General features: G+C 36.2%; 1 protein-coding gene across 1 annotated transcript in view; it reads left to right on the top strand.

Moving 5' to 3' along the window:
- LOC103267243 (caspase-4-like) overlaps window positions 1-10,781 on the top strand; it is a 35,473-nt gene that overhangs the window by 10,811 nt on the left and 13,881 nt on the right. The gene's annotated exons all lie outside the window — the stretch shown is intronic.

The raw sequence follows: 10,781 nt of genomic DNA on the forward strand, positions 1-10,781 counted from the left end.
ACCAAAAAAAAAAAAAAAAAGAAGGTAAGACACTCAACAACCAGTAGCAGACAGTAGATGGAATATGAACAACTCCTTTGGTGGTTTCCTTATTGCAAAACAAATGGACAATTCCTTGTATGAGACTCATGCAAAATGATGTTCCCCCCACCCCCATGCCATGAAAATTAGTCTGAGTGAAATCATTCACAGAGAGGTGGCTCAGCCTGTAATCCCATGCCTTGGGAGGCTGAGGTGAGTGGATTGCCTGAGCCTGCGTGTTCGAGACCCACCTGGGCAACTTGGAGAGACCTCATCTCTACAATAAATCAAAAATCAGCAGGGTGTGGTAGTGTGCGCCTGTAGTTCCAGCTCCTTGGAAGGCTGAGGCAGAAGGATCTCCAGAGCCCAGCAGGTCGAAGCTGTGGTGGCCGGGAGCGCCACTGCTCTCCAGTCTGGGCGACGGAGTGAGACTCCAACTCAAAATAAATAAATAAATACATTAAAATGAATAAATAAAATAAAATTTAGGAGCAGCTGGAAGAGGTATTCATTCACTTGCAATGAGTCCCTTTTACTTCTAAACTCATTAAAAGTAATGAGAATTTCTGACCTCTTGAAAACTTTACAAATAGAACGCTTCATAGCCTTTTTCCCTCTTTTACTAACTTTCTGGACATATCCCCTTTGTATTATTATGCATTCATACAACTGTAGCCTGAGACTGCTTCTATGATTGGTATTTATTCAATGGGTAGAGAAAAACAGAGGTCAACCTCAGTAAAAATCAAATTTTATGGCAGTCTTAGATAGTTAAAGAAAAGTGTTCCTGGAAGCGAAGCAGAAGTTTTCTTTAGCGATAACTGCAATAAAAGATTGCGAAACTGGGAGACTGAGAAGGGAGGACAGCATCCTGATATGCCAACACAGTTTAAACAGGAAATGCAAACTATTGGTTAATCATTATCCAGAAATGAAAGAAGACTTGTTAAATTTAACTCCTTCAGGATCTGTGTTTTTAGGTGAGCAGAAGTAGAAATATCGAGGAGAAGAGAATATTGAATAAAAGAAGGTCTAAGAGACATAAAAAGGGAAATGGAAAAGAAGGGGGGGGGGATGTCCGAGATGTTAACCTACAGGGCAATATTATGTCATGTCCATTTTTTCATAATCTCTTTAGTGAGGAGCTAGAGTTCAGGACTGGGAAACCAATTTGCCTACTACAGGGATTTCCCAACAATGAACCAAGAAGTTCTGAGCAGCAGCTTCACAGCCTCATACCTCTATCGGGGTGTGGGCCCAATAGCTTATCTAGCTGACTTTACTATAGGATATGGTGCAATTGGGTAGCACAGAGAATTTCCCTGCCTTCTGCAATAAAGAAATATCCTGGAACTTTCATTTTTCTGTCTCAGGTGCTCTTCAGCCCTGTAAGAAGGAACAGAGACAGTTACCTCTATGGCTGGTGAGTTGGGGTCCTTTTCTGCCTTGGGGTAGGGTTCTCTGGTCTTAGAAAGCACTTGATGTACTGCCATGAAACAACAAAAGAGAGGTGAGACAATAGTGTAAAAGCAGAATCCTTTCTTTTACTGGTTGTGTTTCACTTGAATCACGGAACCTAGTGTTACAGAGGTGACTTGAGAGTGTTTCAGATGAGGGGGGAGAGTAGTTCTCCAGATGTCTTCAAGCCAGAAAGTTGTTAATTTTTTCTCTTTCAGCTTCTGTTAATCAAAGGGATGGTCAAGAGACAGTAAGCTGTGTTGTGAGACAACTCTGAATGTTTCTAATTGCGCTCTGAAATCTCCTTTGTTTTTTCTTGGTTCCAAATGAATCATCCAGATCAAAAACCTTCTTCCCAAAATCAAACCTGAGAGTCTCTGAGGTCTCACTCTCTTCGCCTTCTTTCACAACATACCTCAGACACTGTCTGGCCTAGGAGAATCAGAGATGATTCCCTGAAGAAAGGGCCATCGGACCTGAGACTGGGTGGATCAACACAGAACACTGGGAGAAGTTGGGGGACTGAAAATAAAAAGATCCCTCAGTGGGAGCTTTCTGGACACTGGAAGAAGGGCAGATGTTTCAAATGTAATGAGCAAGGTAGAGACAGGATCAGAAGATGAGTCTGAAGGAGAAGGTCTAGATTACAGTAAATCGAGATGCTCCATGATCAAATCTAAATACTAGTATTTTGATTCGATCACTCTGCTTTGTTGTGAAAAATAGATTAAAGGGAGATAAGAGTAGATTGAAAGCATTTGTGGTGTAATTAACAAAGAAAGCATGTTGATCTGAACAGAAGTAATGAACACCTAGAAGTGAGAGAAGTGTTCAGAATCTGTAAATAGTCAGCAAGTCATCTCAATACCATTTTATTCTAGATGAGAAATAAGATCTAAAGAAGGCAAAAGAGGTTTCATATCACCATGGTTTGCTGCTTTCTTGTTCTTCGAGGTCTGTTTATATTTGCTAGCACATGAATGAGGGAATGAAGGAGGGAAATAAAAAATGAGCAGGTTACCTCTAAAAGCTGAGTTTATGAGTTTGTGGGGTATGGAGATGAGAGCTCTCATTGTCAGATGTGTGGGTCTTTATACTCTGATCCATATGTGGAGTGAACATATAAATTTGAGAGTCATATATTTATTATTTCAGGCTTAACATTAACACCGTGAGAATATATTTTTAACTTTTTGAAGAGTCTCCATATTGTTTTCGTAAGTTTTTCTCCACCTGCTCTCCAACACTTTCAACTTTTTTTCTTTTTAATAATAGCTGTTCTCAAAGTTGTGAGGTGATATCTCATCATGGTTTTAATTTTTCTGATTAGAGATGTTGGCAATTTTTTTACATACCTGTTGTTCATTTGTGCATCTTCTTTCAAAAATGGTTATCCTGGCCCTTAGCTCATATTTGAATAAGTTTGTCTATTTCCTATTGAATTGAGTTTTGTATACGTTTTGGATACTAACCCCTTATTAGATGTATTGTTTGCAGATATTTTTTCCCATTCAGTTGGTTCTATTTTCACTCTGTTGATTGTTTTATTTGATGTGCAAGAGTTTTTTAATTTGCTGCAATCCCATTTGTTATTTTCACTTTTTTAAAAATCAGGTTTTTAGTGTCATAGCCAAAATTCATGTCTAGACCAATGCCATGGAGCTTTCACCCTATGCTTTCTTCAAGTAGTTTTATAGTTTAAGTTCTGTATTTATGTCTATAGCCCATTTTAAGTTCATATTTGTATATTGTAAGAGACAAAGGTTCAATTTCACTTTTCTGCTTGTGGATATCCAATTTTCTTAACACCACTTATTAAAGAGACTGTCTTTTGCTTATTTTGTATTCTTAGAATTTTGGCCAAAAATCAATTCACTGTAAAAAAAAAAAGAGAGAGAGAGCTTATTTTTGTACTCTCTATTCTTTTCCATTAGTCTTTGTGTCTGTTTTTATGCTAGTACCATTTTATTTTGATAACCATAGCAGGTAGTTTTGTGTTTTCAGCTTTGTTCTCCTTTATTAAAGATTGCTATGGTTATTCAGATTTACTTGGGATTTCACTGAATTTTACATTTTTTATTTCTGTAATAAATGTCATTGGAATTTTATAAGAATTGCATTTAATCTATAAATTACCTTGGTATTATGGATATTTTATTAATATTAATTCTTTCAATTCATGAACACATGTTATATTTCTATTGATTTTGTCTTCTTCGATTTCTTCAATAAATGTTTTATACCTTTAAGTGTTCAAGTTTACCACCACTTTAGTTACATTTATGCACAAGTATTTTGTGGGTAGTTTGAAAGCTACTTCATTTTCACTTTTTTAATTTTTTAATTTTATTTTTAAAATGTGAGTACAATTAGCAGTAGGTATATGCCAGCATACAGGTAAAGTTTAGATCTCCCTTTTGTCCTCATTTTTCTGGTTTGAGATCAGATATCCTTATTGATGTTGTGTCCCCACCACCCCCACACAGGCAATAGCCCGCTATTGACAATCCCTTTCCTATAATATAATGGTAAATATTCAGGGTCCACTTATGAGTGAGAACATGTGGTACTCTGTTCTTTGTTTCTGTGATAGATCACTGAGTATGATAGATTCTGAATGCATCTACGATTCCATGAAGTCTCTCTATTTGGCTTTATCATGGTTGTGTAATATTCCATTGTGTATATGTACCACATTTCTTAAAATCTAGTCTAGTTTTGATGGGCAGCACGGTTGGTTCCATGTTTTTGCTATTGTGAATAGTGTTCTAATACACATGTATGTGCAGGTATCTTTTTTGTAGAATGATTTGTGTTCCTCTGGGTATATTCCCAGTAGGGGGATAGCTGGGTCATATGAAAGGTCAATGTCTGGTTCTTTTAGAAATCATCACACTGTCTTCCAAAAGGATTGAACTAGTTTTCATTCCTACCAGCACTGTAGAAGCGTTCCTTTTTCTCTGCAACCTTGCCAGTATCTGTTGTCGTTTGTTTTAATAATGATGACCATTCTTACTGAAGTTAAGTAGTATCTCAATGTGGTTTTGATTTGCATTTCTCTGATGAATAGTGAGACTGAGCACTTTTTCATGTGTCTGTTGGCGGCCTGTATATTTTCTTTTGAGATGCACTGATTCATGACTTTTGCCCACTTTTTAACAGGGTTGTTTGTTTTGTTTTGTTTTCTTTTTGGTGTATTTGAGTTCCTTGTAGATCCTAGAAGTTAGGCCTTTGCCAGATATACAGTTGACAAATATTTTTTCCCATTCTTTAGGCTGTCTTGATGGTTTATTTTGTTTTGCAGAAGCTTGTCAGTTTGATGAGCTTTGTCTATCTTATTTCCATTTGTCTATCTTATTTCTTATGGTATGGGCACTTAGGGTTTTGATCAGGAATTGGTTGCCAGTTCCAACTTCCATAAGGGTGTCTCCTCCATTTTCTAAGGTTCTTATAGTTTGAGGTTTTACATTTAGGTCTTTGATCCATTTAGAGTTGATTTTTGGTTTTGTGATATGTGGGAGTCTTGTTTCAATCTCCTGCATGTGGTCAACCAGTTTTCTCAGCACCATTTACTGAATAGGTTCTCCTTGCCCCAGAAATTGTTGGTGGAGGCTTTGATGAAGATGAGATGGTTGAGAAATTGAAGTTTTGCTTCTGGAATCTTAAGGATTGTTTTGACTATTCGTGGTTCATTTGCTTCTATATGAATTTCTGTATTGTCATCTCCAGCTCTGAGAAGAATGACATTGGTAATTTAATAGGGATTGTGTTTAATATGTAGATTGTCATTGGTAGAATGGACATCTTAACAATGTTGATTCTTCCTATCCATGAGCATGGAATATTTTTTCATTTGTTTGTGTCCTTCTGGATTTCTTTGATCAGTGTTTTGTAGTTTTCATTGTAAAGGTCTTTCACTTCTCTGGTTAGAAAGATGATGAGATGTTTCATGTGTGTGCATGTGTGTGTGCGTGTGTGTGTGTGTGTGTGTGTGTGTGTGTGTGTGTTTGTGTGTGTGTCTACTCATCACCACATGGAATGTACTCCAAGATCAATCACATCTTCAGTCATAAACCAAGCATAAACAAATTTCATAAGATTGAAATACTGCCATGCACCTTCTCAGACCACAGTGGTATAAAAATAAATAACAACAGCAACAAAATTCCCCCCAAGCCCACAAAGATATGGAAACTAAACAGCATGATGCTGAATGTCTACTGGGTCAGCATAGAAATCAAAATAGAATTTAAAAGATTCTTGGAAACAAATGAAAATGAAGAAGCCTCCTATCAAAATCTCTGGGATGCCATGAAATTGGTTCTGAGAAGGGGATTTATATCTCTACAAACACACATCAAGAAAATGGAAAGATAAAAAGTTAACAGTCTAACAAATCACCTGAAGGAGCTCAAAAGACAAGACCACCGAAACTCTAACTTTAACAGTAGAATGTAGATTGCCAAAGTAAAAGCCCAAATATATAGAAGACAGAAATATCATAGAAAACAATCAAGAAAACAAAAAGCTGGTTCTTTGAAAGAGTTAACAAGATTGATGGGCCTCTAGCCAGCATGACCAAGAAGAAGAGAGAAAAAGCCCAAATGGATACAATCAGAAATACAAAAGTTCAAACCATAACTGACCTCAAAGATAAAGAAAAGATTATCAGAGATCGCTGTGCATACCTGTATGGAAACAAACTTGATAGCCTAAATGAAATGGAGGACTTTCTGCCATCACACGGCCTCCCAAGATTGCAACAGGAAGACGTCGAAACTCTAAATAGACCAATCGCAACCAAGGAAGTTGACTTCATCATTAGAAAACTACCTGCAAAAAAAGTCCAGGACCAGACGGCTTTCTAGCAGAATTCTACAAAATCTATAAGGAGGAGCGGATATCAATAACCTCTTTTTTTCCTTTCTTACAATTACAAAGATGTGGGGTACAATTCAGGGTTAGCTATACAAATGTGCATTGTGCAGTTACCCTTATTGATGAGGTGTGCCCTTCCTTGCCCTGGAAGTTTCCCTCAACTCCCAATTGTGCCCCCCTCCCCCGGCAGTTTCCCACGACTGCAAATCCCTTTCTTAAAGTTTTGTGATAACCTTCAAGATTCACTTATGAGTGGGAGCATATGGCACTCTGTACTTTATTTCTGTGATAAATCTCTGAGTATGATAGACTCTTAAATCCATCCAAGTTGCTATGAAGTCCCTATGTTTGTCCGTCTTTATGGCTGCATAATATTTCACTGCGTATATGTACCAAATTTTTTATCTAGGTCAGCTTAATATCAACCTTATTGAAAGTATTCCAGGCAATTGAGAAAGACAGAATTCTCCCCAAATCATTTTACGAAGCTAACTTCACACTGATACCTAAACCAAGTAAAGATTCATCAGAAAAAGAGAACTACAGGCCAATAACCCTAATAGACATAGATGCAAAATTTGTCAACCAGATTCTAGCATATCAGATCCAATAACAAATCTCAAAAATCACCCACCATGATCAAGTAGACTTCATCCCTGGAATGCAGGGATGGTTCAACATCCACAAGACCCTAAATGTAATTAAGTATATCAACAAATGTAAAACAAGGACCACATGATTATATTAGATACAGAAAAAGCTTTTGATAAAATCCACCATCCCTTCTTGATCAAAATCCTCAAACTCCTAGGTATAGAAGGAACATACCTCAAAATAGTAAGCACCATCTATGATAAACCCAAAGCCAGCATATTGTTAAATGGACAGAAACTGAAACATATCCCCTAAAAACTGGAACAAGACAAGTCTGCCCACTCTCACTCCCTTTGTTCAACATTGTGTTGGAAGTCCTAGCTGTAGCAATTAGACACAAGAAAGAAATCAGGGGTATCCAAATAGGAAAAGTGGAAAGTTATCCTTCTTTGCTGATGATATGGTCCTATACCTCAAAAATCCAAGAAAGTCTATCAAAAACCTGGTTGCACTGATAAAGGATGTTGGCAAAGTCTTGGAGTACAAAACAAATGTGCAAAAGACAGTCTCATTATTATATATCAACAACAAGCAGGTTTTTTGTAGCTATTTTAAATGAAATCATTTTCTTGATTTTTTTCAAATAGTATCTTATTATAAAGAAATGTGACTTATTTTTTAAAGTTGATTTTATGTCCTCCAAATTTTCTGATTTGTTTATTAGTTTTAACAAAACTTTCATGAATTCATTAGGGTTTTTTTTTAGATGTCAGATCATGACATCCATAGAAAGGTACACTTTAATTTATTTCTGTCCAACTTTGACACTTTTATTTCTTACTGTTATCTAATTGCTCTGGCTAGGACTTCTGGTACTATGTTACGTAGAAGTGATGAAAGTGAATATTTTGTCTTCTTTCTGAACTTGGAGAAAACCTTTTAACCTTTTATCTTTGAGCAGGGCGTTAAGTATGAATTTGTCATATGTGGCATTTATGGTGTTGTAAACCTATTTAGTTTTACTGCGTAAACACACCATTCTTTCAGTATACTAGGCACCATTATACTAGTTTATTTAATACACAAATAATTAAAACAGAAATCTTGAACTCAGGTAGAGTACATATTCCACATACTAACCTGTGTTCTGTTTGCAAACTTTTAAACTCAGTGTCCCTAAATCTGTACTTTGTATTTCAAGACCAGTTTTTTGCCTCTTGTAACATAAAACTTCAAACTATGAGAATCTTAGAAAATGCAAGAGACACCCTTATGGAAATTGGAACTGGCATCCAATTCCTGATCAAAGCCCTAAATGTCCATGCCATAAGAAATAAGATAGGCAAGTGAGACCTCATCAAACTGGCAAGCTTCTGCAAAGCAGAAGAAACCATCAAGAAAGCAGGGAGACAGCCCACAGAGTGGGAAAAAATATTTGCCTACTGTATATCTGACAAAGGTCAAACTTCTGGGATCTACAAGGAACTCAAATGCACTAAAGGAAAACAAACAAACAGCCCTGTTAAAAAGTGGGCAAAAGACATGAATAAACACCTCTCAAAAGAAGATATATGGGCAGCCAAAAGACACATGAAAAAGTACTCAGCCTCACTATTCATCAGAGAAATGCAAATCAAAACCACATTGAGATAGCTTCCAACCCCAGTAAGAATGGCCATCATTAACAAAACAAACAACAGATCCTGGCAAGGATGCAGAGAAAAGGGAACTTTTTCTACACTGCTGATGGGGATGCAAACTAGTGCAACCTCTTTGGAAGGCGATTTCTGAAAGAACTAGAAATGAACCTTCCATATGACCCAGCAATCCTCCTATTGCGAATATACCCAGAGGAACTCAAATCATTCTACAAAAAAGATGCCTGCAGACGCATGTTTGTTGCAGCTCAATTCACAATAGCAAAAACATGAAACCAAACATGTTGCCCATGGAAGCTGGACTGGATTAAAAAAAAAAGTAATACATATGCCCAATGGAATATTATGCAGCCATAAAGATGGACAAACTACGGATTTTGCTGCAACTTGGATTGATTTAGAGTCTATCATATTCAGTGATCTTTCTTAGAAACAAAGAACAGAGTACCCTATCTTCTCACTCATAAGCAGGCCCTGAACAATTATCATAATACTATAAGAAAGGGATTGACAGATGAGGGAAACTGCCAGGAGAGGGAGGGACACACCTCATCAATAAGGGTACCTGCATATAATGAACATTTGTATACCTAACCCTGAATTGTACCCCACATCTTTAAATTAAAAAAAAAATTAAAAAAAGAAGACTTTGTGATCTACTTGCTGGAGCATACTCATTTTTTTCTCTCAGTTCCTTATATATCTTGTTCATATTCTCTTAAGCAGCTCTTTGCCATATGCCATGCAATGTAGTTTGATGATTTCAGAGAGAGAGTTCTGGATCTGAACCTCTGGATTTCAGTCCCTATTCCCTGGTTACTACACACTCTGTATTATTTTCATACAATTTAGGTCAATTAAGTAACTTCTCTGCGTGTGTTTCCTTTTTCATGTATGAGATGTTAATATCCATTTTACAAGAAATTGTTGGGAAATTTCAGTGAAGCACTTGGCATATTGAGCTTTTAATGAGCACTAACTATTATTTTTGAGTTGTATGGATGGTTAACTACATAGAACATAGTGTTAAAAGAGGATTTGAATCATGATTTGTGTGATAAGGAACAAGCTATAATTGAAATAATCTATGAAATAGAGAAAATAATAACTATCCCACTGCATATTATATCAACATTTGTGAAGTACTTAATACTGAGATTTGTAAACAATATTGATAATTATAATGATGATTCGTATTGCTCTATATGTATTTATTTTTTAATCCTAATAAGTGCACAGATGTTGCCTTTTATTATGCTAATTGATATTAGTTAACTTTTTTCCTGTTTTGTAACTTCTTTGTGTCTTTCTCATAATATTTTCAAATAAACATTTATTGAAATATTAACTGGAGATAACATGAACAATGAGGCTGATGCTTTTGGACTGTGGTTCTTGTTCAAAGTCCTGAAATATTTTCCTTAGAAAATTACATTCTTTGTCATAGCTGTCCTTACATCTAAATAGACTGAATAACTATCTTTATAGAGTTAATTGAAAATTTTTGAGATGCTTGGTCTTCCTATAGAAACCTGTCTAAATTATATCTGTTGCACTGAAATAAAAGATTTGTATTTTAATATCTGTACTTTTCTATAACACATCAAATTATGTTAAGGACAAAAATATAAACTGAGGTATCAAATTACTCACCACACAGGAAGATTAGTTATAAGTTTATCTTTAATTCTAATTTTTTATTGAGAACCAGACCCTAAAGTATTAGTAATCTAGATGCATTAGTTATTTAATTTATGTATTTAGCAAGCATATTAAGTACATGAAAACATTTGGAACATGAATTGGTGTGTATAAAATTTGTATTAAATGCAAACTCAAAGACATTGTGCTTTCACCAGGAAAATTAAATATAGAGATGAGCAAAAATCCTACAGCTTAGTAAGAAGAATTTACAGTCTAGACTAGAACAGAAACTTGCATGGGAACACACATTTGAGGAAGACCATCAGCACCACAGGTTATGAGTAAAATAAGGAGAAATGCAAATACAGTCTATGATCAGGAGGTCAGCATTAGACCCAGTGCCACCAAAAGGAGATTAGAAGTACAAAAAACTAGCCAGGCTCGGTGGCTCAGGCTGTAATTCCGCGCCTTTGGGAGGCTGAGGTGAGTGGATGGCCTGAGCCCGTGGGTTCAAGACCCACCTGGGCG

This window comes from Carlito syrichta, unplaced genomic scaffold, assembly GCF_000164805.1.
Source record: "Carlito syrichta isolate Samal-C Ts95f unplaced genomic scaffold, Tarsius_syrichta-2.0.1 Scaffold308079, whole genome shotgun sequence".
In the NCBI taxonomy this organism is placed as follows: domain Eukaryota; kingdom Metazoa; phylum Chordata; class Mammalia; order Primates; family Tarsiidae; genus Carlito; species Carlito syrichta.